At 38.9% G+C, this 27,978-nt stretch overlaps 1 protein-coding gene across 9 annotated transcripts in view; it reads right to left on the reverse strand.

Moving 5' to 3' along the window:
• The window catches only part of LOC127449108 (forkhead box protein P1-B), a 258,227-nt gene that overhangs the window by 192,898 nt on the left and 37,351 nt on the right, over positions 1-27,978 (reverse strand). For 7 of the 9 annotated variants that reach the window (XR_007898662.1, XM_051712289.1, XM_051712279.1 and 4 more), the window contains one exon: positions 1,767-1,863. The exons of 1 other annotated variant lie outside the window; for it this stretch is intronic. The gene's annotated coding sequence lies outside the window, so the exon portion shown is untranslated. The remainder of the gene's footprint in view (positions 1-1,766; positions 1,864-27,978) is intronic. One more of the 9 variants, XM_051712284.1, reaches the window with a different exon arrangement.

Genomic DNA, 27,978 nt, shown 5'->3' on the forward strand with positions numbered 1-27,978 from the left:
AACAGTTGTACTTTTTTTATGTGCATGTAATAGTTATGGCTGGTGCATATAAAAAATGGGGAAGCACTATTGTTTTTTGTATCTAAAATGTTATTCCCAAAAGCTGCTCAAGACTGCTACTCAAACAGTGACATTTCTAAAAGAAAATTCTTAACCAAGCTCAAAACTGCAAAATATCTTAATAATATAATAATATCTGAATAATAAAATAAAATAAATGTGCTATGTTTGATTGCAATTAACCACTCTGCACTCGACAGCAGTGTTTTTATATTTCATACGCTGTCAATCACGTAGATCACCGTTTCAATTATTGTCCGTTTATTGAAAAAATAGATAAATAAATGGACATTTTGTTGAGCACATTTAAGAGCTCTCAGATGCATAACCATTGCATACAGAGCACATAAAGCTCTCGCAGACTCCCAGAGAAGCACAGCATCCAGGGACCTCTTGTCCTATTAGCATTTATATTTTGTGCCATTGATCTGAATGGTACATTTATCGGGTTTGACTCCACTAAAGCATGGCTTCAACGGAGGTGGACCGTGCATTCACAGACTTCTATGCACATACTGTTTTCATGTAGAAAAAACACTAATTATGTTACTTGAATGAACAGTGCGATAGTGACGTGTGATATCTGACAATTTTATTCGCTAAAATATTGAAATGCACTAAGAGTGATATTCAATTTACATAGATCATTTGTATGTATATTAAAGGGATGGTTCACCCAAAAATGAAAATTCTCTCATTTTTTACTTATCATCATGTCATCTCAGATGTGTATGACTTTGTCTTAGGCAGAACACAATTGAAGATTTTTGAAAGAATATCTCAGCCTGTAGGTCCATTCTCCTTTTTCACTGTACATCTTGCCATTGCAGTCTTTAGCCATGAACATGATTTCAAGCTCGATTTTGAATGCTTTACACACGCACAGAGTGCTAGATGGTGCAAGGAAGTGCAATCGAGCTTGAAATCATAATCGGCAAGGAGACTGCAGATATCAAGATTGGTCTGTTCGTCGTATGGATTACTTTAATGCTGTCTTTATGTGCTTTTCGAGCTTCAAAGTTTTGGTTCCCATTCACTTGCATTGTATGGACCTACAGAGCTGATATATTCTACTAAAAATCTTCGTTTGTGTTCTGCAGAAGTAAGAAAGTCATACACATCTGGGATGACATGAGGCTGAGTTAATGAGAGAATTTTCATTTTCGAATGACTTGTCATTGCCACATTTCTGATGAAACTTTAGGGGAAGCCGTGCGTACAGTGTAGTCCTAAAGCTAATGGCATGTACAGTAATGATGGTAGAGTACATATAAAGGCCTCCCAAAACTTATTTGGACATTAAAACCACACTTAATATTTTTAAAATTAGATAATAAAATATCAAATCAAATGTCATTTATTTTAAAGAAAGTTTGTGCGCACATGCACACTTTTCAATCAAAATGAAACAAAAGGAAGTTTGTTTTAAAAGATAAAACAATAGAGATACTGTTTAAAAATTCGGAACCATGATCCGGCACTGACTCCAAACATCCATAAGAATGACCAGTTGGTTTAAAGGAATTGCAAAGAATGTCTAAAGAGTCAAGTTAGTTTTGAGAAAAGGTCAAGTATCATTTGTTTGCAGATGCCACTTGGTTTCATATTTTGTTATCTAATGCAATAGAATGCATTTTAAGTGTGAATGAAAGTGTTTAAACAAATTTGGGGCCACTGTTCTTGCTATTGAAACTCTTAAAACATACCGTTCTGAATTCTCAGCATCCACAGGGCTGGACCACTGGACTCTCCTGCCTATAGAACAGACAGCAGAAAGAGTGATGATGGAAGAGAGAAGAAAAACTAGAAAAGGACAGAAAAGAAAAAAACATTAGCCAAAAATTAGGTAACATACATAAACTTCGAATCATCAGAGACTGGTGCTCCACATCCGGTTACCCCCCCCAACCCCCACACAAGGGGAAAGAGAGAGGTCACTTTGTAACAATTGCTCATTACCAGTTCCAGTCATTTATTTTTGCACCTCGTTTAAATAATCTCGCTACACATTTTTAGCATCTTAAAAGGGCAAAATTCCCTTGATTAAACAAATAATAGCACATTCAAGAAAACTGTAATTGGGTTCATATTGATTCACGCGGATGCTCTAATTGCATTTAAACACTCTTCCTCCCTAACCCTGTATCTGCGGCTTCTTAATTACTGGCCCTCTCTGCGCGAATCCCTCCGGCGCAAGGTGGAAAAATAAAAATAGTGCAAGTTTTACGGAAAATTGTTAAACTGACCTATAAACTTTTTTATTCAATATAAATAAAGGCCCAGTGGAAGCGTTGGTGTTGGGGGAGTGCTACTGGTCTCAGATTAGCCCAATCCCCAACGGACTTAAACCTGTCACTCATCTTCACTCATTCTCAGTGCCGCTAAGGGGAGGGAGAGGCAGAAATGTGTTTCCTGAGAGAGGTGGAAAAGGCATATCCTGATTAGCGGAATGGCGGCCTGCCTGGCCAGCGCAAGCGCCGCTAGTGTCGTTCTTGCAGAGGCAGCAAAAGTTCCCAGAGAGGGAAGTGTCTGCCAACTCAAACAGGGCTTTGTTTTAGGGGGCCGGTGTGTGTGCGTGTGTGTGTGTGCACACTGACCCGCGGTGGGCTTCCTGAGGGCGCGCTGCAGCTGGACCTCTCTGAATTAAGGTAACAGGCGAAAAGTCAACGCTACTGTAAACTCTCCATCCTCCCCCAATCTGTCACCAGGACGTTCTGAATCAAAAGAAGAAACAACCCCACCTAAAAACACAACGCATTGTTTTTTCCCCGCAAAGCCTTCACACAAAATGCAATGCAAAAAGTTTGTAAAGAGGGCAAACGCTTGCTTTTTTCCCAGGCCTGTGATCGTGCCAAACAAAATGCCAGGAGAGAGAGTGACATTCACCGTTGGAGCAGTTTCAAAATGATTAGAGTCTTTATTTTATTGTTATGAGCCTGACACCAGAGAGGAAACCAGAACAATCCATTCAGCCATGTTTTCCTTTTTTTTCCCCTTTCTCTCTTGCCCTCTGAATTTAGAAACACTAATTAGTTTTGCTCTCATAAACCCAACCTGAAAATGGCCAATTAGATAGTGTGAAGTAAGAGACGTGCTGAAGAAACAAGTGCTTGAAATAGAGGAACGAGAAATTTTTTTAAAAAAAAATGAGTAAAAACCTCATCATCCTTCAATTACGGCCACATCCACAGCAATGAAAAGGAAGAAAAACATTTCACACTTTTCATGGAGAACATATGCTGGTTAAATGCAAAGCTTGAAATGAAAAAAGGCTACATGAACATAACGGTGTTATGTACTGTAAATGAAATGCAATAATGCTTCATCTGTACTGGTTGTTATTCAAGTCTCTTGGGTGCACTGAGGTCACCATGCTAACTGAACCACCTGGCTAAACACAGCAGCAGCTGGGCTTTAACATTGCAGCCAGGATCTGACCAGCATGTTCGCCTAAACCACCTGCATTTATAGCAATTTCCTCTTTCAAGGGTACCTTCATGCAAAGACCCGATTGACAAAAAGAATTACACCAGAAGTGGTTGTTTGTTTGTTTTCTACAAGGGTGGTTTCATTTTCTTGTCAAGTAGTTTATTTTCATACAGAGTAAATGATACAAAATAAATGATAAACCTGAGCAAATTGTCTACACAAATTTTTGGGACCGTCCCAAGAGCTACGCTTGAATGTAACGAACCGGATCTGACCAGAACATTCCTGGGTCAGTGATGTGATGCTTGTCCAGATCTATTAAATTATTCACAATTTACACAAAACGCTTACTTGAATACACATCTGATGTAACAGATGTAACAATTATATCATACACATGATTTTTTTCCAGAAACAGCACAAGTCTCATTAAAAGATTAAAATTCTTAATAGAAAAAAATTCACACAAGTAGTGCAGAATAATCTTTTGTTAAAAAACCTGTGAAATATTTTTGGTTTAAAATATGACTAACACTTGAAAAACTTCTGTCTACCAAATTAAAGTCATGAAAACATGTAGGTTGCCATTTTGTTGTCACGTGACAAAACACATAAAACAAAAAGGACCCTGTAGACCCTCAAAAATGTGTCTGAAATTTTAAATAAAAATAGAAATATACTGTATATCATTTTGTCATTTCATTAAAAAAATATTTTTCTGTTTTCTTTTCTTTTTCTTCTTCTTTTTTTTTTTTTTAAAAGGCACAATGTGTTACCATGAGAAAACTTATTTATATTCATGACAGAAAAGATAACTGCAAAAAACAAAAACAAAAAAAAAAACATTTTATACCTTGAAAAATATGTTTGAAAACTTATACTTTTTTTTTTTTTTTTGCTTTAAATGTTTTTCAAACATTTGTGAAACCAACATGGACACAAAGATTGCATTTCTACAAACTATACACATTTTCAACTAGATTTCGAATTATCACCACTTCGGACAACTTTATTTTTCAATAGCTGGGTTTCCATCAAAATGTTTAGCATTTTTAATGCGCATTTCTGAGAACTGTAAATGCACATTATCTTGAGGGACCCAGCCATTTTGTCATGGAGCATCTAAACGACCTCTTTGCTTCGGGGAGAGTTGTATTTGCTGTAATAAAGCAATTGTGCATTATAATATTAAATGCTGCCAGGAGACGTCGCAGAATAAGTGCAATAGCTCACATAGTGAGGGCTCAAATGGTTATTCCCATTTGCCGACAGCCTCAATATACCTGGGAGTGCCCACGCTCAAAACCGTTCTGGTGGATTGTGAGGACCCACTTTAACGACGATCTGTGGGTGAAGCACTTTTGTCTAATCAGGGCTTTGTTTGAAGAATTGTGTGCAATGGTCAGGCCTTTCATTGATCCAGTCATGTCAAGCTCTCGCACACCTATACCATCCGACCAGCGCATTGCCGTTGCGCTTTACAAATGGTCATGACACATCATCGTTCATGCGAATAAGCTGTTTCAATCACTTTAATGCCCATTTTAACTAATGCAAAACTCTAGAAAATCCACCTCCTCCTAGTGCATTAAATTTCATGCGAGTTTTGTGAGTTTATTCGCATAATCAAGCGTTTCCATTCAGGATTTCTTTTCTTTGAAGAGAAATTGCGCATAAAAATAGTTGGATGGAAATGCAGCTAATGACCCTCACTCTAAAATCACATGCATTTATCTGATTTATTGCATGGCTCTTTGGGAAAACTGGATTCTGATTGGTCAATCACACCTTACAGTGGTCTGATATTTCTGATGAAGTTATATTTTACCAGTCATCCGGGTATTGCGTGACATCTTTCCTGATTCTAGTAACACTCTTCAATCCCCACATGTAAGCTTATTAAATAATTTCAAATCAAATCAATAATACATGTGCAATAATTTATTTATTTTGCAAGTACTCTTGCAATAAGTCATATAATGAGCAGTCAGACATTCAGTTTCGCAAAATAACACCAATAGAACTCATCCCGCGCTACTGACGCAAACCATGGAATTCAGATGTTTCTGGAGACTTCACTGTCTCTTTCTTCTCACATTACAAAGTAATTTCAATGCAAATCATTATTTCAAGCCCATTTATTTATTTATTTAGAAAGTAGTCTTGTAATAAATGACAAGCAGTCAGACACCAACAGGTTCATCCGAACTTTGATACAGACCTGAGATGAAAATCAGTGTTTCTGGAGACTCTGTGGTCTTTTTATTTTCACATAATAACCTAATTTATAACACGTATTAATATTTCACATCTCTTTATTAATTTATTTTGTAGGTAGCAGTGAAATAAGCGGAATAATGTACAGTCAGCCAATCATTTTTGCAAAAGAAGCCCCTTTAAGATAATACAAGACCTCTATGCTCCACATCAGGGTCCTGACCCCGGTATCAGGGTTTATTTTGCGATAATGCTTGCCAGACTGCAGATTATCCCTTACATAGCAGTATTCCTAATCCTGGCCCTGGAATACCACCAACACTGCACATTTTGGATGTCTCCTTTATTTGACACTCCCAACTCGGGTCATAGAGCCTCTACTAACAAGCATGAGTTGAATTAGGTGTGTTAGATTAGGGAGACGACCAAAACATGTAATGTTGGGGGAACTCCAGGACCAGGTCTGGAAAACTGATATAGCAATTCAATTCCCTCTTTCAAGATTACCTTCATGCAACAACCCAACTGACTTGCACCAGATGTAGTCGCTTTTGTTTTCTACAAGGCGGTTTCGTTTTCTAGCCAGGTGGTTTATTTTCATACAGAGGACGTCATACAAAAATTAATGATAAACTTGAGCAAAATTGTCTTCAGGAATTTTTGGGGCCTGTCCCCAGAGTTGACCTGGACAAGTATTTCATCAGTGTCAGAGAGAAGACTGATGGCCTGTCAAAGTAAACCCCTCCTCCATCTTTGGCTAGCTCCTGGGCTGGGCAACGCGGCTAAAAAAGGGGCATGGGCGAGGCGGTGCACAACGCTTTTTGCTGGGAATGAATTCTCAAAAGCCGGAGTTGCTGCCAACATCCTTGCAGCCAATGGCTAAGAGGGCAGCAGAGTTCACGCTATCTGCAGCTCAGTCCTGCGCTGAACATCTGCTCATGAATGAGTGGGCCGCCAACTAAAAAAGTACTGCGGCACTACGACGGCCTGCTGATGAAAAATTAAATGCTCTCTTTCTCCTGGCACGCTTGTTTTGCCTCTATTCTCCTGAGCCTGACCCTGCGGAATCATATTAAGAGAATCTGCGAGCCCGGCGCAGAGTTTATCTGAAAGAACAGCTGGTGCTGAAAAGGGATCTGCTGCTTCAGGAGAGCTCGGGGACTTTCGCACGGAGATCCGCCTTCATGTACACCATTTGTCCTTGAAGAATTAAAAAAAGGGTTAAACGGTAAAGTTATATAGTGAGAGAGGTGGCTACATTTAGCAGATTACCGTGACTCAGAGTATGAACTAAAATGAAATATGATTGGGTTGTTTTAATGGAGATCATGTGACAGTAATGACGTTGGTCATGAGATGGGACTGTCTGAGATTAAAAAGATGGAGAGAGTCAAACTTTATGCTGCGTTATACCACCCAGTGATACTGGCCTTATACCATGTTAGCCTTCTTGGGTTTTTTTTATTTTTTTCTATTAGGTAGCATGTACAATAAAAACTAACCATAAGGAAAGAGAGGCATTTGTGAAGACTTCCAGAACTTCCTAAAACACCATTAATCATGTAAGGATAACAAAGAAACAGAGAATGTGTTGGAGCTGTGGCTTGGCGGTTAGCGCACCAAAGTATTATTATGAGAGAGGGGGAGAAGTTATTGTTTATAATGTCACGATAATTGAGATCATGTGACGGTAATGAACGTGGTCAAGAGATGAGTGTGTTTGAGAAAGAAAAGACCAGTGTTGGGAATCCAGAACCGGTTCTTATTTAAAACAAATAAAAATACCGGAACAGTATGATTTATGACTTTCGGTTTCTTTAACAGTTTGCATCAGTGCATTCTCCACAGATGGAACACTGTATTAAATACTCTGACAGTGTTTCCTGCAGCACTATTCAGCAGCAGCACTGCCCCGCTACTGAAACTACAGCGCAAAATTGTCTGATTCCCAAACAAATTATTCTTAAGAGGAGGTTATTTTGAATCTACAGCGCGAAACATGCCGACCAGTGTAATGCTGTCCCGAACAAATGACTCGAGTGAGCCAGTTCTTTCGAATCTACAGCGAAGAACATACAGGTCGACCCGTGCAATGCAGTTCCTGTACAAATTACTTGTGTGTGTCAATTCTTTTGAATCTTCAGCATGAAACGCGGTGTGACCAGTGTAGTCCAATTATCGGACGTTTAACTTTGATTAGCCTGTTCTTTTGAATCTACAGGGCGAAAAATACAGCGTGACCAGAGTAGTCTAATTCCTGAACGAATGCCTCTTATGAGCAAGTTCTTTTGAATATTTAGTGCAACCAGTGTAGTCCCATCAGGGCCATCCTTAGGGTGGTGCAACCAGTGTGGTCGCACCATGCACCGATCGCACCACCCCCACCCCTCGGCGATCGCTACAGAGGGGGACTCCCAAGGAAGTGATCGCCATCAACGGGGACAGCAACGCGCTCACAACTCCCCCCCCATCAGACTGCGAGAGGCCCTGCCCATTCGACATAACCATAGGCCCCGCCCTTTACTCAAGATGGCCCCGAGTTCGATTTCTGATCAAATGAATCTTATGAGCCTTTTTTTTTTTTTTACTCTACAGCACGAAACATACAGTGAGACCAGTGTACTGTGATTCCCCAAAGAATGATTCTCTCTCTGTTCTTTTATGTGAATCAAAAACACTTGACGGTAACCAAGAACTGTTACCGCGTTAAAGTTGCACTAAAAGCTCCTGACACATAAATCAGGCAGTGCAGTTACTCTCACTGGTTGTTCACATGACAATGTGTAGTTAATGAAAGGACTACACACTATGACTTTATTTTTTTTTTAATGAGTGGAATTTTATTACAAAAATAAATGAATAAATAACATATGCAAAAAAAAATTATTTAATATATAGTTTAAAAAAATGCCTTTACATTTTTTTTTTTTTTACTCACATAACACACCCATCTGCTCTGTTGACATCTGAAATGATCTCATAATTTAGCAACAGACTGTTGAGGGCAATAAATGCAATAAAAAATTGAATTTTTTTATTTCCAAATATTTCTTCCCCAAAAGTACTCGGGTCATGTCCGCACTAATAAGCTTGAAAATAACTTTTTAAAATGGAGAGCATTGTCAAAGCGCAACTCCAGTGTGGATGAGAGGCGTACATGTAGTGAAATCAATACTTTTATAAACAAAAAAGTATAAAGAATCGATAATGAAACCATTAAGGAATTGGAATCAGAACCAAAATTGTTACATTCCTTACAATTCCCATCCCTAGAAAAAGTATTAGTGATGCTTGTCGTAGCAAAGACTGTCTTCAAAGATTAACTGTCCTCCCCATACTGTGCATCACATTTGTCCTCTCCCTGACACTGCAGACACTCAAGTTCTAGGTCCAGATAATCATAGACTACTTCATTTTTTGAGCTGGGCTAAATATTTGATTGAAATAAATCCACCATACCATCATACCTACAGGACAGTCATAGGTTTTCTTTGGAAACGTATCACTGTGAGTAATAGCTGGAGTTTAAGGAAGTGGTAAAACTGAAATAACTGATTACCTAACATTCAGCAATTTCGCTTCTGTCTCGGGCCAAGAGAGGTTCAACTCCGCGAGCCATAAACATTTAGTTTGTGTACAGTGTGTTGTGGCAAAATGCAGAACAGAGGTTACAACGGTTGGTTTCCATGTTCACGGATAGTTCCATATGCAGTGGAACTTTTTAGAAACATCAGCAAAAATACAGGGGAAGCATTAAAATAAGTATTGCATGTATTTGTTTCCGATTGGAATGTTCAAACTTCCATGAGAGACAGATATTGCTACATTTGTCATACTGTAATGCTGGTTTTGCCCTGAATATGCCAAAAGTCTGGCTTGTCATTGTGGAAAGCTGTGATTTGAGATTTTTGTGCAGTTTTTAATCAATTTCTATTTAAAGGTATAGTTCACCTTTTTATTGGCAATAAATATTCTGTCGATTTGACTTTATTCTTCCTTGGAACTCAAAATGTTATGCAGAATGACAGCCTCATTCACCATTCACTTTCATTGTATGGATAAAAGATGCAATGAAAGAGAATGGTGACTGGGGCTAAAGTTTTTACTATACATTTCCTTTTGTGTTTCAGAGAAAAACAAAAAGACATACGAGTTTGGAACAACTTGAATTATAACTTTAAAAGCCCCCCTTTGGCATAAAAGCCGTTGTTGTTTCACAAATAAGAGGATGACGCTGCATTGGCCTGACGTGCTTATAAGACATAACCTTGAAAAACAGGAAATCTGGAGCAAAAGGTGTCTGATATTTAGCACAGTTAGTACACACCTGCTAGAGGAAAATATGTTTTCCAAACTAGAATTAAAAATGTTACTTTTCTCCATCACAATGCTAGGGGTGTTGTGGGTGGTTCCCATGCCATCAGATGTCGAAGTCTACAGAATTTGTTTCCTTGTGTTGTTGTTGGTAAATCTCAACTCTTTAGCATAAAAGATCAATAGCTTGTATGAGTAATAGCATACTTCTACAGCATTAAGAGACCCGAGATTTGGGGTATCATTCATGTCCATGACACAAACGGAACAGAACAATTTTCGAAGATCAAAACTTAAGCTTCCATAAAGGCGGCACTTACAAAACAGCCTTTCTGTACATCACTGCATCTCGACGTGTTATGAAGTCCGTTCACTATTGGAACTCCTCAAACAACAATACAGATGGCTACAGCCTTCAAAAACATTTTAATATAAAACAATTGCCATACAAATTCAATTTTATTACTTTATTAAAAGTCAGCACTGAGGTAAACGTTCAATAAGCATCCTATCAGATCTAGAACTGTATTTTATCTTTTTAATGCATCTAAATGTGTCAGTAGTAGGAGCGAGAGAGAGGAAAAAATTGGTAAATATGACTGCTTAAATTTAATGCAGACATTGTTGACACATAATGTAATTTAAGTCGGGTTGTGTGAATGAAAGCCCAGCAGGGGTAATAATACCCTCCTAATGAGAATCCTTGCAAGATGAAGACCTTGCTGAGATAGCCATAATGCATGGCTGTTCTTTTTTTTAATAAAATAATTGTTACAGTTATTAAAGATGAATCTCATCAGAGGCAGGATGACAAAATAATTCATTACCAAACGCATGGCTTTAAATAGCTGCAAATTAAATTTCCCACAGAAAATATGCCTGTAGATGAATGGGATCGTTATTTCATAAATATTGGATTCAATGTGCCCTTGGAAGACAAAAAAAAAAACTTCCATTAAAAAGTTCCCTGTGAAAAGCAGTTATTAAATTACAATAAAACCACAAATAATTCTTACACCATGTCCTAACTAGACAAAATATGATACAAGCGATAAAAGCCATCTCTTTAGGGAAATCTGAGGTTTTTTTTACACAACCTTTTGATATCTTATCGATTACTTCGCTTTTATTTATGCAGCATTGCGGGGAGATGCCTTGCCAACTGTTCAATATCAATGGTCCAAAATTAGATATAGACCTAAAATCGGTTTGACTGATATATTTAGGCGATATTTACACTTTTCCACTTAATTTGTACTCAGTTCTTTAATATTGAGCTTACCATTTAAGTTAAACATAAACTTAAAAAAAGATGAACTGTGCAAAGTCAAATTGTGCAGTCTTTGATTCCAAAATGTTAACAATTTTAAGGTACATTTAAGTGAAGAGCCTTGGACAAGTGTATATTGCCAATCTAATGGGTTAAATTAATTATTTGTTGACTATGCCTAATTTTAGTCCCAAAGCAGGCTGCTCACCTTCAGAGGTTAATTATAAATAATTTCGTTTTTTATTGTGTCCAAAGACAGAAAGAAGGCAATAAGTAAAGATTGGTTCCGCATATCTGTTGTCAGACACTTAAACATACAAATGTTCAGTATAGGTCAACAAAAACCAATATTGGTCAATCTCAATCCAAAAGTCCCACTCCAGGATTTATCAAACATGTACAGTATATTCCAATCGGCTGTTATTGTCGCATTGCGCATAATTTTTGCATTCAGTGTGGTCAGACAAAATTGCTTGTCACTGGAAACGTACTGCCTCACGCCTGGTTAGGAGACATATAAAGTATAAATTCCCTTGACAAAAAAGCAGCATGTAGATCAAGAGTAAAAGGTCAAAGTCGGAGCAACTTCTGGTTCCATTGCATGACACTTAATACAAATTTCGCCAATGTATAATTACTCTGGTTATTTAGAGTTCCTGCTGTTTACTGAATTTCCCAGCAAGCACTTGGCATCTCCTGTCCTCTCTCTCTCTCTCTCTCTCACACACACACACACACACACACACACACACACACACACACAGCAGGATGTAAAGAGGAAAAGCTTTATTAAGATCTCGCAGCCATAAAGAGCGTGGGTGACCGGCTGCATTAGCGTCTAAAAGCCAAAGTTATTTAAACCCAGTAAAACACTAATACATTGTTTGAGTGGAAGTTACAGTGAAGTTATCTTCACCTTAATAACATCACAGCGAGCCTGATGTTGTTTAGATCAATAAAGCCCATTACAAGAACAGGCCTCAACACAGATAACAGGGCTCAAGCACAGTGATGTAACACTCTCTGGCATCTCAAAGCAGAAAGGAATCTTCTATTAAATAAAGAGGCCAATCATAAGGCATGGTAATCCGATAAGAGGGGAGTGTGAGTGTTTTTTAATATACACTGCATTTGAATATAGTGGGATGGTGCAGTTAGCATCGGCATGACGGAGGACTAGTTTTCTGGAGCCGTGGAGATGGTGACATGACGCATGAGGTTGTATCTGTTTAGATTACGAGTTTTCTTGGCCTTGACCACCTTCTCCATTCGTTCTGTGTGATACTCACTGTAAAGCCTGAACTCTGTCACAATGACCTAAACCTGACTAACACTGGCATGATCCTAACTTTTGTTCTGTTTACTGAATTTTCAGACTGACTTTTAACAAAAAAAAAAAGAAAAAAAAGAAAAAAAAAAGTTCATCATAGGTTCATTTCCTTGAATTTAAACAATATGTTTCTGTGGTGTTTTCGAAACATTGCTTTTCGTTTGAGCAGTCTGACATGTTAGCCTCTGGATCAATTAATAGCATGAGTCTGGCACTGCTCTGATGTTACCTCGCACACCACATGCTCTGTGATACCTTTTCTGAACAATGAAAGCAGAATGTTGGGCAAATATTTTGGGAAAAAACAATGTACTTATTATGTACATATGTGTTGTTGGATTGTATGTATGTAAATTGTATGTAAATGTCTCACATTTAAAAGTACCTGGAATTAATTACATTGTAGTTACACAGTTAACCTTGCCCCTAACCCTAAACCCATCCCTAACCAAACCCTTACCCTAAAATCTAACTCTAAAGGCGGTTTTACACAGGACACTGTCACCACGCTTTCCCTAGTCATTTTCAATGAGAGGGAGGCGGCAGGGGACACAACGGATGCGGCAGTTGAAGCGGCGCCACTTTCCAAGCTTGTTTATGAGAAACCTGCCGCTCTGTTGTGCACGACTGCTTGTGGCACACACTGCGCAAGATAAAAATGTTTTATCCTTCCGCGGCTGCCGCTTGTCATTGACCAATCAGAGCTGAACTTATTCACAATCAATCAAACGACATGTAGCTTTTATGTAGTCAAAAACAACATGGAGATGAATATACTCACTGTTGCTGAATTTCCTGAACTATGTAATCTTTCTTTGAGTGTTTATTGAGACATAAATAGGAAAACAGCCTCATGGAAAGCTGTAAGTGGACAAGTCAGTGTACCAGGTGAAAATAGACAATGGAAACATATATAGCTTATGTTTGGAAAATAGACGACTGTATACAAATGGGCCATGGACCGTATACTTTAATTTTTCTTTTCTGCCACAGGTGTCTGAAACATCAATTTCAGATAAACATAAAATGCCATTTCCCAGGCGGGTTATTGGCAGAGTGTTTTGTGAATTTTGAATGTTCATTTGTAGCCCTCCTATTTTAATTATTGATGTGATGTTATTTATACTATACCAATTTGCCAATAAAAATATGAAGTAACCTGCTCGGTTTCTTTAGTCGTTAAAAAAAATGCGGAACTCATCAAATATGGAGACAGGTGGCAAGACGACATCAATATTTACAATTACATAGTTTAGCCGTGATACTATAATTTTACATTAATATAAAAAAAATAGCTTATTACAATATTTATAGTTATAAAACATTTTATGAAAAAATAAGTGGCATTTTATTTAAGTGCAATCACTTACATGAAAACAAATACAATATTTAAAGTAATCGCCTTATAGACATAGTATCTGAGCTGAAGCAGTGGGTGGCATTATAGCACTTCAACTGGCACGTTTCGCACCGCTTCTCATGTGAATGGAAAGCAAAGCCTGCCGCCCACCGCGTCCTGTGTAAATCTGCCTTAACCCCCAACTAACCCTTCCCATACCTCAACCTCAGTAGCAGCCAACGTGAATCTTGTGAGAATTCTGCAGAACAATGTGTAGTTACAGAGTAAATACACTGTATTGTATTTTAATGTTAGAACATAGTAGTTAAAGACACCTAATATAAAGACTGACCAATATGTTTTTAAAAAAAAAAAAAAAAAAAACACCCATATGTGTGTTGGCATGACTTTTGATTATTATACTTTTTGTGTGCCATTTGCATGAGGGCCTATGTTCTGCTCTAATCCACCAGGTGATGCTCTTACATTTTACCTAAACTTCTGAGACACACCGATGGTGAAAGCCATGACAACACTCACACACCCACACAACCTACACACACAACTGACATTACATCAGGCTTGAAAAAATTATTTTGTAATACAAAATACCAAAATGTCTCACATTCTGAAGTGTTGCAGTAATGAGAATACTATCATCACAGGAACGGCAACACCTTGCACAATGATGAATTTAAACAGTTCTGTGTTGGACAGCCAGTTTTGCACAAAGAAAACGGAACAAATAGTCATTTTATTTACACAGTTACAGTACATTTCTTAGGGTTTCAGTGAACTTTTTTAGTCTGGTCAACACACAGGAAGTGATGAACAGCATAAATGGTTTGAAAGGGGAGAGCAAGAGAATGTGTGTGTATGTGTGTGTGTGTGTGTGTGCGAGGTTTCAAAACATTGTGTTCTTTCTGGTGAGAGGTGCAAAAAGAGACCCGAGGATCGCAGGTCTGACAGACACCTCTTTCATAACCACAGGAAAGTCTGCTCTGATGTTACCTCGCACACCACATGCTCTGTGATAAGAAGAAAGTTAAGACAGGGTTGAAAAGTCCCTTCATGGGTGTTTCACTGCTGTGTGCTTTTAAGGAGGCCTTGTAAGAGGGGACGACAGAGTAAGGCGCAAACTATGAACACGTAGAGTTTTTTATTTTTTTATAATCCTGTCTTTGTAAACTCTACTCAAGATTTTTTGTTTTTGTTGACATCTAACGCAGAAGTGGAAAACTATGGACTGGCGCCATTGACATCTATTGCAAGTGCCTTCCTGTGATCGTGATTTTTGCTTTGTTTTAAATAAAGTAGGGATGAGTTCAAATCATTCTTGCAGAAATCAACATTACTCCACATATTCTGTTTATTGAGCTCAACTTGTATAGAACATGGAACATTCCTTTAACAAAAATATAAGCTTCCGATTTTTGCTTTTAAACTCCTGAATGCCTTGTCCCATAGACTTCCGTCGTAAGCACATTTCTGTAAACAAAGTTTTTGTTTCTTTTTACAAAGGATGGACGAGTCGAATTTATTTTCCGTGTAAATAATATGTACATATATGTACATCATGATGACGCCGCGGATGGCCGCCTCGGTGTGGAGCGCTTCTATTGTTTTGTTGTTTTTTTTGTTTGTCCTCTGTTTAGTAATCTTTTTCCAGTCAGTTTTACCAGAGACGAACTGCTGAACATTCAACAGCACATACCAGTCAATCTTTTCCAGGATTTTGAATATTCAGAAGTTTTGTTTGACATTTTAGTCGGAGGCGCAGCTGTGTTGTTTAAATGCGCTATGAGACGCAGGTGAGGGAGACGAGCAGGCGCGCTGGTCAAGTTCAGTCGGCGGGGCTTTCGAACAACGCTGCCAAGTATTCATCTTGCGAATCTCCGCTCTCTCCCTAACAAAACGGACGAACTACATCTCCTCACCTGCACAAACAAGGACTTTTCAACCTCTGCCGCCTTGTACTTCACAGACACCTGGCTGAGTGAAGCAATTCCGGACAGCGTGTTACATCTTACGGGCTTTCAGCTGTTCAGAGTAGATCGCATCACGGAGTTAACGGAGAAAACGAGAGGCAGTGGAACATGCTTTTACATCAATGAAAGTTGGTGTACAGATGTAACAACGTTAAAGATGATGTGCTGTCCTAATTTGGAAGCGCTCTTTATTAACTGTAAGCCTTTCTGCTCGCTGCGGGAGTTTTCCTCGTTTATTCTGCTGAGAGTGTGTATATCGCACCAAACGCGTGTTTGAATGCCGCGCTGCACCAGCTGACTGATCAAATCACAGACACATAACAACAACACCCAGACTCGGTTATTATTATTCTTGGGGATTTTAACTAAGCAAACCTCACATGTGAACTGCCCAAATACAAACAACACATTACATGCCCAACCAGAGACAGAAATATACTGGATCACTGCTACACAACAATAAAGGATGCATATCGCTCTGTCCCTAGAGCAGCTTTGGGACTCCCTGATCACTGTCTGGTTCATCTTCTTCCAACTTACAGACAGAAATTAAAATCTGCTAAGCCTGTATTAAGGACTGTAAAGTGATGGACCAACGAAGCAGAACGGGAACTACAAGCCTGCTTTGACAGCACTGATTGGAGTGTTTTTGATGCTGCAGCCACAGACCTGGATGAGCTCACAGATACTGTTATATCATATATCAGTTTCTGTGAGGATATGTGCATTCCTACTAGGACTTATTTAACATTTAACAACGACAAACCATGGCTTACAACGGAACTCAGGCAGCTTTGTCAGGCCAAAGAGGATGCTTACAGAGTTGGGGATAAAGTCTTGTACAATCAGGCCAGGAACACACTAAATAAGGGAATCAGAGTGGCTAAAAGAAGATACTCTGAGAAGCTGAAAAACAAGTTTTCAGCTAACGACCCTGCATCAGTGTGGAGTGGCATGAAACAACTTACGAATTACAGGACTCCTACCCCCAACCCTGTAGGGAACCTACAACTGGCTGACGACCTGAATGTGTTCTACTGCAGATTTGAAAGGCCCAATCTCACACCCCACACCCACTCTGACCTTCACTTCACACAAACACCAACACCTCCTGCAACCCTCTTCCTGCTACTCAACCTGCACTTAAGATCTGTGAAGATAATGTGAGCCGCGTCTTTCGAAAAAAAATGATAAGGAAAGCACAGGGCCCAGATGGTGTTTCACCTGCATGTCTTAGATCCTGTGCTAACCAGCTGGCCCCCATCTTCACACAGATCTTCAATAGATCACTGGAGCAGTGTGAAGTCCCATGCTGCTTCAAACGTTCCACTATCATCCCCATCCCAAAGAAACCAAAAATCAAAGGACTTAATGACTACAGACCTGTCGCACTGACATCTGTGGTCATGAAGTCATTTGAGAGACTGGTGTTGGCCCACCTGAAGGACATCACTGGACCCTTTCTAGATCCCCTTCAATTTGCTTATCGAGCAAACAGGTCTGTGGATGATGCAGTCAACATGGGATTGCATCATATCCTGCAACATCTGGACAGACCAGGGACATATGCAAGGATTCTTTTTGTGGACTTCAGTTCGGATTTCAACACCATCATCCCAGCTATTCTCCGGACTAAATTACACCAACTCTCTGTTCCCACATCTATCTGTCAGTGGATTATCAGCTTTCTGACAGACAGGCAGCAGCTTGTGAGACAGGGGAAATTCACTTCCAGCACCTGTACAATCAGCACTGGTGCCCCCCAGGGATGTATGCTCTCCCCACTACTCTTCTCCCTCTACACCAACGACTGCATCGTCAAGGACCCCTCTGTCAAGCTCCTGAAGTTTGCAGACGACACCACTGTCATCGGACTCATCCAAGATGACGATGAGTCTGCATACAGAAGGGAGGTTAAACAGCTGGCTGTCTGGTGCAGTCAAAACAACCTGGAGCTGAACACGCTCAAAACAGCAGAGATGATAATGGACTTTAGGAGGAACACCCCAACACTGTCCCCCCTCACCACTCTAAACAGCACTGTGGCAGCAGTGGAGTCATTCAGGTTCCTGGGCACTACCATCTCACAGGACCTGAAGTGGGAGTCCCACATTGACTCCATTGCGAAAAAGGCCCAGCAGAGGTTGTACTTCCTTCGCCAGTTGAGAAAGTTGAACCTGCCACAGGCGCTGCTGATACAGTTCTACTCAGCGGTCATTGAGTCTGTCCTCTGTGCTTCAGTAACTGTCTGGTTTGGTTCAGCTACGAAATCAGACATCAGAAGACTACAAAGGACAGTTTGGACTGCTGAGAGGATTATTGGTTGCCCCCTGCCCCCCCCCCCTTCAACAACTATACACATTCAGAGTGAGGAAAAAGGCTGGAAAAAATCACTCTGGACCCCACTCACCCTGTCCACTACCTTTTGGAACTGTTGCCTTCTGGCCGACGCTTCAGAGCTCTGAGCACCAGAACCGTCAGACACAGGGACAGTTTTTAACCCCCAGGCTATCCATCTTATGAACAGTTAAAACTGCCCCTTTGAGCAATAATTAATGTGCAATACACAGCTAAGTCTTTTTATATTATCCAACACATCCTACCTCTTCTGCCATTACATTCCCTTGCACTGTACATAACCGATTTGTATTTAGATTTGCACTACGTATGTGTGTGTGTGTATGTATATATATTCATATATGTGTATATGTATGTGTATGTGTGTATGTATGTATGTATGCATGCATGCATGCATGTATATATGTGTGTGTGTGTGTGTGTGTGTATGTATGTATATGTGTGTATATATGTATGTTTGTATGTATATATTGTCTATTGTGTATTCTATATATACTTTTTTCTTTTCAATATTTATCTATTTTTTATTAAATTTTAATTATTTTTTAAAAGTCTTGTTGCTGTTTTTGTATTGTTGTGTACTGGAAGCTCCTGTCACCAAGACAAATTCCTTGTATGCGCAAGCATACTTGGCAATAAAGCTCATTCTGATTCTAAAATCCAAAACAATGCCACAGATCAAACATTCACGAACATTCTTTTAAGATCTGTTTTGTCTTGTCAAAACAAAACACGTTACCGAGTTTGCCTTTAGTTTATGAACTGGCATGTGTTGCCTGACTAAAAGCAATAATTCGTTTAAATAAATAATACAGCTTATGCCAGAATTGACGTATCTGAAAGCTCACGGCTGAAATTTCTACTTTCTCAACGTTTTTCTGCTTTTGTTTTTCCGTTAGCAAAATGTGACCCCACTAAAAGCCGCAAAACGTCAGGGCATTCCAAGATTGGTGCCATGTCTCTACATTGTGGTATGACTGGGCTGCCCACATATTGATTTACGCAACCTGAATTACCTTTCTGGTGTCCCGGGGGATGACCAAAAAACTCTGAGCAAATTAGCTCAGCCACTCCACGGCCGAGAGAGCATCGGTAACTTGATAGTGAGCGGCTCCAAATGGAAGGCTGGCTGAAGGTGACAATAGCGAATAATATCTCCACAGAGATGAGCGTCTTTGACAGTGTAATATTACTGGACGATAAATATACAGAGCTGAGGAGGCAAAAAAAAGACAGAGAGTGTCGGCGAGAGGGGAAAGCTGCCGCCAGCTTAGGATGAAAGCATAAATAAGGTCTTTTACCTTCGTCAGTTATCTGTCTTTTGACACGCAAGCCGAGCACACTGTAATTAACACAGAGAGAGATAATGGGGTCTCTACCCACTGATCAATCTGACACATAGATCATCTGTCTCTTTTACAATGCCATGTTAACATTATTATTATTATTTTATTTTTTAAAGAGGGTGGAAAAAAAATCTGCTGCAGATATTAGCCTTTTTTTAAAAAAATACCCTGCTTGATATTGTTTATGGGTTTATTGACATGGCTGTTTACACCATGCTCACAAAAGTGCTGCTCTTTTCAGTCTCCTGCACGTAAATACATGCAACAATACCGAATGGTGCATTCAATGCAGTCTTCTGCACTGCATTGACTGACTATTTGGTCAGTTAGATAATGGACTCAACAAAGAGACAGGAATTATGTTTACAATAGCAATTTCCAACAAACAACAAGTTGATTAGTGAGGGTGATTATTTTATGTAGATTTTTCTTCAAAAATTTATTTATTTTTACAAGCAGTGTTTTATTTAGAGCATTGGCAGCATGCTGTGCTCTAACCGTTGCACAGTTTGTATGGAAAACCCTCTTGGAGAAGTTAAGGAAGCAGCCATACACTTCCATCCAAACATATTTGGTCACTGTGTCGCATCTCGCGCTGTTTTTTTGAGTGTCTCATGATGAGCGTTGTGTTTGTAAGGTCAGATCCACACTAAAACGTTTTAGTTTTGAAAAGTTTAAAACGGTTCAGTTTTGTAACATCATCAAATTTCCAAAGTAGGCGGTAATGGAGAGCATTTTCCAAATGCTCTGTTTGCAGTGGAGAAAAACAGCATTCTAGTGTGGATAAACGCAGGGAACTTTATGCGCTCTCAAAAGAAAATGCATTAGCGTGGATGTGGCCCATGATGGCATGTCAAGTTAAAACAGTTCAACTTTTACGCCAGGTCCACAATAATATGTTTTTGTTTGAAACTCTGTTGTGGTTTTCCCAAAGTTGGCGGTAATTGAGAGCGTTTTCTAAACGCTCCATTTTCGGTGGAGGAAAACGCAGTTCTAGTGCAGATGAGGGACCTAAACGTAGTGAAATTAATCCGTTCTCAAACTAAAACGTATTAATGTGGGCGTGGCCAAAGATGGCATGTCAAGTTAAAAATAGGGATGTGCACGAGTAATCGAGTACTCATTCTGCACCAGCTATTCAAGTATTAAAAACACTGCTCAAATATTGCTAATTAATTTTCCTTTATGCATTTGCCTTTCGCGAGCAGCGCTGAATTACACCGTTTTCCCCTCTGAATCTCTCGCCACATCTCGCAGTTACAATTGAGTCCACTGGGGGCACTGCGGTCTGCGGATACGTGTGTTGTTGAGGTGGATGGATGAGAGATGATGATATTATGGCTTCTTTGGTGCATGTTTTCACACACAAACACAAGTGTGGCAATACTTGTAATATTTTCGTTAAATGTTTATTTATACACTTACCTTGTTTTATATTTTGTCTCACTGTAATGTTCTGTGTGCACTTGTTTCTCCTACCACCAAAAAAAAAAAAAATCCTTGTGTACGTGAGCACACTTGGCAATAAAGCTCATTCTGGTTCTTATTGAATTCTACTCTATTTGTATTCAGTTCCTGTTGGAGTCATGCAAACCTTCAGACGAGGATCAGCTATTATCGGTGGAAAGAAAATGTGAAGTGAACTCAGACGCTAATCAGACCAGTATGTGTGTATGTGTTAAATCTCTGAACATCGGCAGAGCGCATTTTATAAAAAAGGCGACTTTCAACATATTTGCTTTTCTGTATAATAACATGTGAAATGATAAAAATGGGATAGACTTTATGTAGACTCAAGAGTTTATTTACTTACATTACCCTAATGCCATCAGTATTGGTTTCTTTGTAAACTCTGGGTGAGAGCAAATGTTTTTTACGGTTATTTTTTCATCTTTTTTGTTTTCCATTTTTATTAATGCATATTGTTAATTAAAATAAAATTTCCCCCCAAAAGAAAAGCATAGTTTGTTATCTTATTTTCAAACTTTTCTTTGAAACGTTTGTGAATAAATCAAAATACAAGATTTACGTAAGTGTCATACATGTTCTTTTTAATGTATGAGTAATCGGGTACTGTTTTTTTTTTTTTTTTTTTTTTTTTATGGGTTAGAGTACTCGACTACAAAATATTTTGAAAATGCCCATCCCTAGTTAAAAATCGTTCAACTTTTACGCCATATCCACACTAATACCTTTTTGTTTGAAAACTCAATTTTCTAACATTATCGTTTTCCAAAGTAGGTAGTAATGGAGAGCGTTTTCTAAACACTCCATTTTTGGTGGATAAAAATGCTGTTCTATTGGGGATGGGAGACGTAAAAAAAAAAAAAAGAAAAAAAAAGAGAAATTAATGCATTCTCAAACAAAAAACCTAAACAAATTAATGTGTGCGTGGCCTAAGACAGTATGACAAGTTTTACTCCATGTCCACACTAATACGTTTTCGTTTGAAAATGCATTGATTTTGCTTCGTTTATTCCTCTTATCCACACTGGAAAGATGATTTCCTCCAATGGAAATGGAGCATTTTCGAAACACTCCATTACCATATACTTTAAAAAACGATGACATTAGGAACCTAAAACTATGCAAACGCCCCTTAAGAAATTAGTCCGAAAACAGCCTAAATATACAGTACTTTATTAAAACTAATATAAAACTACTAACATTTCAAAATAACATGTGTAAAATAACATTTTACATATTGACTTGTCATTTAGGAAACCCACCGACAAGCCAATTTTTTAAATACATATTGTTTTGCACATCCGTTGTTGTATGTTTATGTAGTTTGGCACTTCTCTACAAGAGACGAAACTAAAAAGCCACAATAGAGAAATGTTAGAACTCTACTCAGGAAGGATAAGCTGTTGTGTGTGTGGGTGTACATTTGTGTGTATTTCTGTAAGCCAGCCTGGGAGACAAACAGCCCTGTTGTTTGTTTGCATTTCTCGGCTCTGCCGATGTTTGTCAGCTCTAGATCCACTTTCACAGATTTACTGCTCTTGTCCCCTCTGGCCTAGTGCACGCTAGTGTTCTCAGAGACAGCTTTAATGGACAGAATCCTCTTCATGGTCTTGAGGGGACAGGCGGGAACACGTCAGCTGTGTGAATCTGTATTGGAGCCCTGGCCAAGCGATTGGCACACATGCTGTAACTCATTGTGCTGTGGTGCTCATGTGGGAAATGTGAGTTTGAGTCAAACTTGCATTCTGATCCAGTTACTCCTTTCCTCCCTATCATTTTCTGTCCTCTCTCTAATGTAAAAAAGCAGAAAAAAGCCCACAAATTTAAATAAAAAAAGTATATAAATCTCCATTCTTACAGTAGCCAGATAGCAAAGAGGTTTTTTTTTACACTATTGCTCAAAATCTGATTATAAAATGGATATTTCAAACTCTGAATTCTACACAAATCACTTACCCCATGAATGTACCTCAATAAATTTATTGAAATATTTACTGTTAAAACTCTGCATTGTGAGTGTTTAACAAGGCCAAAAAAATAGCAGTATAAAGCTCTCGTGATGTTCGAAGTATCCAAAGTCATCTCTCTAAGCTCAAACTTCTCAGCACTCGTCATAAGCATAGGGCTAAACGGTCATTGTGCCACTTTGCCTATTTAGATAAGCGATCCGTGAATAAAAAGTAGATCCAATGTCTCATTACATTTTTAAGCCTCATTAAGGCCATTAACCTTATATGATTAGATGAAGGATTTTAATGTCAAACAGGAGTTGCCCAAGTCACTTGCTCTCAGAATTCTTTTTTTTTTTTTTTTTTTTAAACACGCTATGCAATGCACTGCTCTTTCTTGAGCACTCACATTTAAAGAAATAGTTCAACCAAAATTGAAAAAATGTCGTCATTTATACACCCTCGTATTTTTCCAAACCCGTATGGCATCAAAAATGATTTGTTGGAAATCAATAACAGGGGTATGAAGAGGAGGATGTCTCATGGAAAAAGGGTATACATGATTTATATCAGTTGTTAAACATTTTGAGGGTTCCACCACCTCAAACAACAATGGGCGACACATGCTAATAACTGATTCAATGTTATACATGCAGACTCAACATTAAATAGCAGTTGTAGGATGTTAAATTGTGTTCGGGGGATTGCATTTGGTTCAGTTTGGTGAAGAGATTTAAAAAAAAAAAAAAAAAAAAAAAAAAAAGACCCACACACACGACCTTTCAACATATCTCAAACAATTAAAACCCACCCCTTACATTTATCTATGATTGGGAACATTAATGTTATTAAAATTAATTGTATTCCAAAATTCAACTACCTGCTACAGTCTCTCCCTATTGATGTCCCCCTCTCTTATTTCAAACAATTTGAGTCCTTCATTTGGGATGATAAACGTCCCAGATTACATTTCAGTAAGCTGCATAGGCCGACTGACAAAGGTGGGCTAGGCCTACCCAAGATTTTGTTTTATTATTATGCATTCGGTCTCAGACATTTGGCTCATTGGTCGCTTCCACTTGAGAGAGTCCCTCCCTGGTTTTGTATTGAACAGGAAGTTCTTGCCCCTATTTCGCCATTGCAAAGCATTTCTATGAAACTAACCGAAGTTGTTAAGTTACACCCCGTTATCTCGCATTTGCACTCGGTATGGACAAAAGTGTCCAGAGTGTTTAATTCAGACATTTATTTAAATGTTGCCTCAAGCATATGGCCAAATTTATGCAATAATAAGTCCCTTTTCTGCTGGTCAGAGTGGATTGTGAGGGAGGTTAATACACTTGGTGACCTATATGAGAGTGGAGTGTTGAGATCCTTTGAAAATTTGGTTCAACATTTTGGGATTCCCAGATCTCAGTTCTTTAGGTATTTACAGCTGCGCCACCTGCTCTGTACTATTTTGGGAGTAGCATACACCCCCCTAAAGTGGAAGATACTGTATTACTCCCTGCTAATTCAGGGTCTGGGGGACGGAGCTTCAACCTCTCTCAAGAGATTATGGGAGAAAGATTTAAACTTGGTATTGGAGGAGGGAGTGTGGGCTAAGATTAAAAAAAAAAAGTCTGCATCTATGCAATTCAAGATTTTGCATCGATTCTATTGGATTCCCTCTAGATTGTATAGGCTTGGTCTTAAAGACACACCCACCTGCTGGCGATGCCAATCAGAAGATGGAGACACAAACCATGTTTTTTGGTGGTGTGTTAAGATCCAAGAATTGTGGTTGAAGGTTCAGAGTTTTGTGTGTGACATATTGGACACTCAAATTTCATTTTGACCCAGCCTCTGTATTTTAGGCGATGGGGTGGTCATCAATATTGGGAATAAACACACAAAAAATTGGGTTCTAACCAGTGTTATGATAACCAGACAAGTCGTTTTAAGGGGATGGAAGTTGGCTGGAGCGCCCCCATTTCAGGAGTGGTACACAGAGATGGGGAGGGTGGCAGCTTTCGAGGAAGCATCATCTAGAAGACTGGGGAACTTGGATGCATTTGTTGGGAAATGGGGCAACTATTTAGCATTCTTGGAGAGCTCTCAGGGAGAGGCAGTTATAAATGTATGTGATTATTTTATATGTACATATATATTTTAAAAAAAAAAATTGTGTGTGTGTGTATATATTCATGTGTGACCACAGGATTGTTTGTTGGGGGTCAGGGTGGGGTCGGGGATTGGGAGGGGTAGTGGTGGGGGTCAAATGTTGATTCTTGATTGATACTGACTTTGTCAACCAAGGTCTGAAATTTTTCTTGCGTGACAGTATGTTCATTCACAATTATTACTACATAAATCACTAGACATTTACAAGCACATAAAAAATTAAAAAAAAAAAAAGTTTATTTTTTGTGTGCCATATTCAGTTCAAGGACGGCTCGATGCACAAAAGACTTCTTTAGTCTCACTCGATTAAATCTCGGTACCTTGTACCGATGGTTAGATGGTAAAAGTACAAATTCGTTGTGCAGCACATGATTCTGTGTATATATGTTTTGCTTTTCTTTGTTTATTGTATGAATCAATAAAAATGTTAAATCACAAAAACCCACCCATAACTTTCACACACCCTCAACTGTCCTTCCCTTCCACTGTTTATCCCAGTGACCTGCACGAACCTGCTTTCATCTCTCTGTGCCCAGACAGGAAACAGTGTTGAGAGAGCACTGGTTGGTCTAGTCCAGAGCCCAGACCAGCTCCACAATACAGATCACCACCCTGAGCTCCAGCAAAGTCCCTTTAAAGCAAGTTAGGTCACTCAGCAGCCATATTCGTAATGCCCCTAGGGAGCTATTTTAGGTCATACAAGTATAGCTTCTATCTTCTTAAATGGGGAAAGACTGAAATCTCTGAAACTGTTAGTCAATATTATTTTTAAATAACATATTTCAAATCAGCAATAAGATCCGACTACAATGATATCATAAACTTCTCAAATCATGAGGAAAACAAATTAGGCTAATCAATTGTCGTAGTGCAAAATCATCAGTCTTTGATTGCTTAGTGTGACATGTTCACTGACTGCTGATAAATTGCCTCTGTCTGTCAGTTCTTGAGTAAAGCCAGGTTCACAGTGTAAAAATTTGACTAGATTTTGCTGCCCAAGACAAATTTCAGGGATCATAAAAGATTTCTTGTCATGGGGGGGGGGGGGGGAAGCAGTCTTTACTTGCTTAGAGTGACATGTACACTGATGGCAATTAATTCCCTTTGTGATGAAACTTAGCCTCTGTCTATCAGTTCTAGAGTACAACCGGACTCACACTGTACAATTTCAACCATGGTTTTGCCATCTGAGACAAATTTCAGACTGTAAAAGATTGATTTTTTTATATACAGCAAAATCTGCAGTCTTTGAACGCTTAGTGTGACGTGTTCACTGACGGCCGATTAATTGTCTTTGCGATCTTAGCCTCCGTCTATCAGTTTTTGAGTAAAGCCGGGTTCACACGGTATAATTTCAACCATGAGTTTGCCATCAGAGACAATTTTCAGGGACTGTAAAATATTTATCTTGTTGTAGGGCAAAATATGCTGTCTTCGTTCGCTTAGTGTTACATGTGCATTGACGGCCGATTATTTGCCCTTGTGATGAATATTAGCTCCTTCTGTCAGTTCTCAAGTAAAGCCGGGTTATACGATCCGACCATGATTTTGCCATCTGAGACAAATTTCAAGGATTGTAAAATACTTCTCTTGTCGTAGGGCAAAATATGCAGTCTTTAATTGCTTACTGTGACATGTTAACTGACTGACGATTATTTGCCTTTTCAATGAATCTTAGCCAATTAATTGCCTTTGCGATAAATCTTTGCTCTGTCTGTCAGTTCTCGGGCAATTTCGACCATGATTTTGCCATCTGAGACAAGTTTATTTAACTGGACATCAAGAATTCTAGAGTTGCCATCAAAAATGCAACTGGCTCTTTTAACTGACAATGGGACAACAGACGCCATATTTAGCATTACAATTTCTCCCATTTATATGCATATGAGTGACCAGTCTGATGCTAATAATGTCTTTGGCTCCAGCCTGCCCCCATAAGACCAAAGGAGAGGGGCACATCCTGTGTGAAAGTGCATCCTTTATTAGCAAAACCCTTGCCTCACTGTAAATAAATACTTTCTATTGATGCAAGTTGCTCTGCTGTTTCCCACACACACACACACACACACATATATATATATACACACACATACTCGGCCAGCTGCCTTAAACTTCATGCCAGACTTGTGGTCTTTTCCTGATTCTTGCAGTTACAACATCGGCCCACTGCCGGCCAGCCACCCAGCGAAACAGGAAGTTAGGAAGCGTAGGTGTAACTGAAAGCTTTTGTGGGCGGAAAAGGGACAGTGAATTACACTGAATAAACTCCACTAATATCAGACTGATTTGCTGTTATACAAGACCTGTATAACATAAGCAATGAGATAAAATGGAGAGCAAATGGAGACTTTTGCTGATTTTGTTCCAGAGAAAAGATCTTAGTAAATGCACATGGGTCTCCTCTAGAGTTTCAGAAGAGATATCAACAATGTCTTTGACTGTGCTTACACTTGCCAAGATACCAAAGTCTGAGATCTGAGAAAAAAATGAAACTTTGTTGAACTTGTTTAAAGGGAAAGTTCACCAAATAACAAAAATTCTGTTACTTCCTTTAAAATCCTTTACTCATCTTCAAATATTTCTCCGAAAATTCTCCCAAGACCAAATTATCTGAGCTATATATTATCTACGTAATTTTATAGCTCTTAGTTTATTTCAAAAAATTTCTTTTTTTCTTGTGTAGCTCAAGAGACTTGCAGTTCTCAGTTATGCTTCATGTATTTATAAACTTGGTCTCTGATGTTCCTT

This window comes from Myxocyprinus asiaticus, chromosome 12, assembly GCF_019703515.2.
Source record: "Myxocyprinus asiaticus isolate MX2 ecotype Aquarium Trade chromosome 12, UBuf_Myxa_2, whole genome shotgun sequence".
Taxonomy (NCBI): Eukaryota; Metazoa; Chordata; class Actinopteri; order Cypriniformes; family Catostomidae; genus Myxocyprinus; species Myxocyprinus asiaticus.